This window comes from Octodon degus, unplaced genomic scaffold (genome assembly GCF_000260255.1).
Source record: "Octodon degus isolate 3935 unplaced genomic scaffold, OctDeg1.0 scaffold00010, whole genome shotgun sequence".
Classification (NCBI taxonomy): domain Eukaryota; kingdom Metazoa; phylum Chordata; class Mammalia; order Rodentia; family Octodontidae; genus Octodon; species Octodon degus.
Window position 1 is genome coordinate 22663383 of NW_004524586.1, and position 7100 is coordinate 22670482.

A 7100-nucleotide genomic window follows, 5' to 3' on the forward strand; every position below is an offset into this window, starting at 1 on the left:
GAGGGAGGGGATAGGTGGATGGAAGGCAGGGCAGTGAGCAGAAGAGTGGCCGTCATGGGCAGAGCAAGCTGGAGGAAGACAGGCACCGGCCTGAGTGTGGAATTTCAGAGATGAAGGCTGTGGGTAAGTAGTAGTGGAGTAGGTGGGGAGCGCGAGGCTGGAGGAGGAGCGGGTCTAGGCCCTGAGAAGGCAAGGCTGGGAATGGTCACTGCATGCAGCACCAAGCTCCTCCCAGTGTAATAGGGAGCTTGTGGGAAGGGGGGAAGAGGGGAAGGGCAGCTGCACATGCCGCTCACCACAGAAACAGGCAAAGGGGACGGGTAGGACAGAGTCCTTCACCTGAGCTTAGAGGAAGGTGGTCAGGACATCCTGAGAGGGCCGAGTACGTCCTGGAGAGCCGCCCTGGTATGGAGGCAGAGTCAGAGTTTGTTAGCACTGGCTATGAGAATGGTGGTATCAGGGACTGAGGAGATGGCTCAGTGGAAAAAGAACTTCTCTGGCAAGGGCAAGGGCCCCGAGTTCAATCCCTGGTTCCACCAAAAAAAAAAAAAAAAAAAAAAAAATTGTGGTATCAGAGGGTTAGATTTCAGATAAGGTCACCAGACTCAAGTTAAAGGTCTATAGGAGCTCACGGCATCTCCTTCCCACCTTCAGATAAATTAGGGTTGAAGAGTGAAAGTTAAGCTCAGATGTAAATTGCTCTCAATTTTTTTTTTTCTGAAAGAAGTGGCTCAGCCATATTCCCGCTAGTTTTGCAGGGCTGGTGTGTGTGTGTGTGTGTGTGTGTGTGTGTGTGTGTGTGTGCTGCTTTCCCAGCTACCATGCAGAAAGGAATTAAAGTCCTTGGCGATGCTTTTCTGTTCAAGCCTGAATTCCACTGTGTAAGCACCCCCTTTGTTGCCCTGCTTGTCTGCTATGTGCGCTGCTGTCTGGGACACTGTCTAGACAGGACCCCTCTGGCCAGGCTGAGTGGGCTTGTCCTGTCACTGCTGTTTGCACAGAGTTGTTGGCTGTAGTGACTTGTTCTGGTACTACAGAGTACTACAAAATCACCATTGGATATTCTTTGTGAAAGAAAAAAGAAATCTTTGTTTTGTGGCAGATAAATGCGTCATTTTATCCATGTAAATGAATTTTATTTCTGAAGGTTGAGTGCTATTTAGCTCTTCTGTTTGGCCCTCTGAGGTTTAAGAGGCTTAATCTTTTAAGTACATTTCATAACCCGCTAGCATCTCAAAATACCATGTCTACAAAATCATGCACATGAGGGAAGAGCTATTTCTCCGTGTGGCCCAGTCTACCCCTGTCATCCAAAGGTGTCCTTGTCCTGAAGCCTCCTTGCAAAGGTGGATAAAAATTTGCTCTTTACCTGGCTCTAGTTCTCCCCTCTGTCTCTGTCTCTGTCTCTCTGTCTCTGTTTTCTCTCTCTGTCTGTCTGTTTCTCTCTCTCTCTGTCTTTCTGTGTCTGTCTGTCTGTTTCTCTCCCCCACCTCCCCCAGGCAACACACCCCGTGTCCTGTTGCATGCTACCAAAGTGTAGTGAGGTTATCTGGCTTGGAATGTGTTATGGCTTTTGTCTAGATGTCCCCCTAAAGCCCCGTGCAGTTATGGGGACAGCTGAATCTAGTTTGCAATCGATTCTTTCTCTAGTGCTGGCATTATGTGTGTGAGTGCTACACCCACCTACAGTAGGTAGCCCAGTAGAATATAAGGACCACAAAGAGTCTTCTTGCTGCCCGTTTCTTTTCTTCTTGCTGGTTTGCTGTTCTCTGTCACCGTGAACTGCTGCCCTCTACAATTGCCACTCTTCCTTGGAGCCCACTGAGCATGGACGGAAATGCCCATGCACTGTGAGCTAAATAAGCCTTTCCTTCTTTAATTTTGGGTGTTAGGTGTTTTTATTGCAGCAGTGAGATAAAAGTAACTAAGACAGGCAGGTATGTTCATACTACGCAGCTTGTACTTTATGCTCTGATTTTTTGGTATTTTTTAAAAGAATACAAAATAGTAAAAAAAAAAAGTATTAGAAACAATACACAGTTTAATTTACCTAAGTAATGGGAATTCTACAATGTTTGCTATATTGCATGATTTTATCTCTAAGGGAGAAAGATATATTTATGTATATATGCAAGATAATTTGGATAATTGTACTGCCGATTTCTGCTGGTCTTTTGAAAGGAACAGTTAAGTTCTTTTCTTTTGCTTTTAAAATTTCTTATAACTTTTTTAAAAACAATTTTACATATTTATATATGCTCTGATTTTGTAACCCACACCTCGCTTCTATTTCACTTTTCCTGGGTTACAGATTCCACTGGGTTCCTTACCCCTGTCTTAGAGATGTCACACATAAAGTAGTTGAAATGTGTGTTGAAGGAAGAAATTTAGTGCCCTTCACTGAGTCTTCCTGGGGCTGAGATGGGTGTTTATGAGACTCTCTGCCTTCTGTCACTATCCGTCCTTCTTGGGACACTTCCCATTCTTATGGTGAATTAACAGGACACCAGCATGTTCTTGTGTGACCTGTACTTCTGGCCAGTGACAGTTGGTATAACATGGCCTCTGATCTAAGCTGGACATGGGGCCGGGGAGATGGCTCAGTAGAATAAGTGCTTTCCTGGTGAGCACAAGTGCCTGAGTTCAATTCCCAGTTAAAAAAAAAAAAAAAAAACTGGATGAGTTCACCCTTTACCTTTGAATGTAGGGACAGAACAGAATGACCAACATGTCCCAGTTTTGCCCAGGACTTTCCTAATTTTAACACTGAAACATTTGTAGTGTCCAGCTCAGCAAGACAGTTGACTCCCCTAGGTCAGAGACCATATCAGGCCTGTTTCTCTTTGGGGTTGGAGCTCTAAGCTACTTGCTGGTGAGCAAAGTTGTGCTGATCCATAATCCCTGGCAGAGAGTGGAGATAGGGAGAGAGATACCAGTTTCCTGTCTGTATGTGACCCCTCTTCTAATCTCACCAAGCAGTATATATTGCACTTTGCCTGGTCTGTGTTAAATAACGGAGCTCTGTCTGCCTCCACCTAAAGAATCCCGATGAGTAGGATGCTTTGCCTAGAGTTGCACTAAGGTTTTCTTTTCAGTACAGGATCTCACTACATAGTTTGGACTCTTAGTGATCCTCCTGCTTTCAGTCTCCCCTGTGCTGGGATTACAGGCATGTGCCACCACACCCTGTTTCGGTGGCTGGCTCAGTGTGCCTGGGGGTGGGGTTGGTGCAGCATGTGATGTGGGGGATCGAACCCTGGTCCTTGCCTGCGCTTGCCTAAGCAGGCACTTAGTCCACTGAGCTATCTTGCCTGCTCAGCTTTTCCTCTTCAAATAACTTAAGAACAACCTATGAAAACCTACAAACAAAGAAACAAAGACTGGGATTTAAGACTTATGGTCAACATCACTGTGTTAGGCAGATACAGAGCTGAGGGTCACACTGTAGCCTGGAGACTGAGTAGTTCTTATGGTCACCCTGCAGTTGCTCCTGTGGTTGGTGTCTGAATGTTAGGGCTAGTGAGGCATTGACCAGTGCGATGCCACATTCTGAGAGATGTCAGGACGAGTCAGCTGATCCCTTCCTGTTCATCCTTGAGGTTCAGTTTCTTCCTTTGATGGTAAAGTCCTAGATGGCAGCTGCTAGTTTTGTCACATTTGCTATGGATCAACACTGGTATGTTTTAGTTTATTTTATTAAACTTTACAGCAATTCTATAAGGTTTGGGCCATTTCATTTTCCTTTCACAGAAAAGGAAGCCAAAACACAAAGAGGCTGACATGTTTTTTTTTTTTTAATTTATTTTTTATTTTATTTTATTTTATTTTTTTTATTTTTCAACAAATAATACACTGCATATATTCTTCTTAGTGGTTAATTGCTGTACAAGATGCGGACTTGTGATCCTACTTACAAACACCATTAGAACAAATCATTCTATTCATTAACAGAATGCAACTATATACCTATCCCAACCACTTTGAATACACAGATACAAAATGGACATTCATAGTTATATCCCAATTTTTTTAAGTTCCGTTGTTGAATATTATAGGTGTGTAAACTCAGCAAAATATTCTAAAAGAGTCCAGTAGCCCATAATAGCATTGGGTCTTCTGTTTAACTGGCAATGTCAGAAATTATTGACCTGAGTCCCCCACAGCTCACCATAACAACATGGCTTTACTTCCTATATTTCGTCTTCATACTTTTCTACTGGATGGTTAAGACCAAGGTAAAGCAGGACCTGTGCAACAAGAGTTGTAGCTTTTTGGTCTGAGAAGGTCAGTGAAATGCCCTCAGGATTTATCCTGAGATCCTGTACCTCAGATTGTAGAACCTTTGTCAGCGGCAGCCATTTGGATGAGTCACGGCCATTGCTTGGCCAATGTGCTCTCTGTGAAAGCCTGAGAGAGTGTCTTCTCTCCATGTGACTCTCCTTAGGCACACTCTACGTCATCAATCACTTTCCTCTTTGGCCCCATAATCTTCTTGATCAGAAAATTTGGGACACTACCGGGGTACATGACATTACAGTACAAGTTCTCATATGTCCTGAGTCTTAATTGACTTTAGAAGGCTAGGGCCAAAATGTTGGCTTTCCTTGTAGCTGAGGCTGACATGTTCCCAGAGGAGCTGAGATTATGAGGCCAGGCCATTTATTCCTGGACCCTGCACACTATCACTCTGGAGCATTTGAGGACACACCTGAAACCAGACTGGGCATGAAGGCACATTTCCCTTCCTCCTGTACTTGCTACTTTGGGACTTGGGGAATCGGCCCACCTTTTTGCCTTTTTTTTTTTGTCAAAAATTAAGTGAGAGAGTTGTGTACCCTATAGATTGACAGTTTAAGTTCCTGAGTCATGGTTAGGACATAATAAATGTGCGCTGCTCTCGTCTGGCCTTCTCTCCAGGTATCACTTAGGTTTTATTCACAGAGAACAGAATCACTCACACTGTTTAATCAAGTAGCGTTTTATTTACACTCCTGCCCTGAGTATCACATGGCTTATGTAGAGCTGTTGGGAAAGATGAAGAAACAGACTTAAGTCTGATTATTCAAGAAGGGTCAAATGTAGAGTGCAGAACTCACACCAGGGGAGATGTGGGCTGTTCTATGTGAGGAATCCATTGACTGCTGTAACCCAGAGGTCACTGTAAACCAGAGGCCATCTCCAGAACAAGGCCACATCTGCTGCGAAACATACCCTAAAGAAGCGTGCTTCCTGGCATGCATGAAGTTAGAGACACTAGAGTGCTGCAGAGAAGAAATGGCTCCAAGACCAAGGCCATCAGTGGGGATGGTCAATGCAAGTATTTCTTTCTTCCTAACCATGCATGCTTGCATCTGATTGGCTGAGATTAAATCATGTCTGGAATTCTAGTTAGAGAGGAAGTCTGGGAAAAGTAGTTTTAAATTTTCTAACCTTGCAACTCAAGTAGGAGTATACAAAAGAAGGTAGGGTGGGTGTTGGGTACCAATTCATCAAGCCAGGGTTGCCTCAGGCAGGGTAATCTACAGCAATCTACAGAAAGCTGATTAGTGCTTCCCGGTTGAACTGCTGGTAGCCCAGTGAGTTTCTTGAGTGCTCCCCTGAGGTAAGGGGTGGAGGTATGACAGGCAGCCAGACTCTGCTCTTGCTCTGCCTGTATGAACTCTGGGCATGGCCGTTGTACATGCACCTACTCTGGGATGTGTCCTTTTTTGCACTTCTCATGTGATATGGTGTGGGCAATATGCCATGACACACAATACTCTGGGCTGAGTTGGGTGCCCTTTGCTACTGACCAGGCATGACTTTGGGATTGCTTCCTCTTTGCTCAGTGAGGGAGCAGTACAAGACCTGCTTGTCATACTTAGCAACCTGTAAACTTACAAGAAACACATTCACATGTGGTCACTTCATTCCAGGGAAACACTAGAGAAATAACATATTTCTTTTCAATATCAACATTGTCAAAACCACAGTATCTGGTCCACATGGTTTCTGGTAAAACAGAGGCTGTTAAACCTGTTAGTGCAAATGTGGACATAAATAGATAATAAATCTTGATAGGTGTATAAGACTGCTGTATTTGGATTCAAACTTGTTAACCTTCACAAGATAAAGTTCAGTTTGATGCCGTAGCTCCCCAAACTGCGCAGAGTTTCAGAAATGAAAGGTTTGTGGGTTTCATTGTTAAGAAAACAGAAAGTGGAAGTAGCAATCTAGGATGTTAATATGGAAGCTGAATTTCACTGCTGGAATACAGACCAACATTGGACCTTTGGTCTTTGGCTCTGTGGAGGTCAGATGTGAATTCCTGGATTCTATCATCCTGACATTTCAAGGGACTAGAGCCACATCCCTGAATATGTGTGCACAGTCCAACATTTAGGTTCTGTGAAGAAGTCTTAGCAGCTTGGATGACCTCCCTGAGCACAGGTCAATATTTAAGAAAGCCCAAATATGCAAAAATGTAATCAGAGGTTTCATACAAGACTATTTACCTGGAAAAATTCTAAGTGTCATAGCGGTTAACCTCGCCCTGCATTTTACACAAATAGGTCTCTTTTGGCTCTTCAGATGTGGGGCATAACACTCTATACCAGGGCAAAACTCTTTCCTTGAAATCACATCTTCATGGTTGCCTGTTATATTCATGGTCTTATAATTTTAGATGGGTTCAGAAGACCCCAAGGGCTAGTTGGGCCTTTAAGGTAATGTAACCCAGTCCCTCAACTAGAAAGAGGCATTGGGAATGAAGTCAGAGGGGAAGCTCTGGGTTGGGGCAGGGCAGATCCCAACTGCCCTCTGGGTGTTACACCTGCGTGAGCTCATCAGTTGCCTTCAGCCAGTAGTGTGCCTAGCTCACTTCCTCCTGGACACTGATGTTCTGAGAATCAAGCAATTCCTCCAATTTTCAATCCATCCTCCAGTTTTGTATTGTTTCTTAGCATTCTGCGATGATTTTCTCAGTGGTCCCTGTCTCGAACAATGAACTTCGATGTTGTCCAATCTGGGTTTCTTTCTTTCTTTCTTTCTTTCTTTCTTTCTTTCTTTCTTTCTTTCTTTCTTTCTTTCTTTCTTTCTTTCTTTCTTTCTCTCTCTTTCTT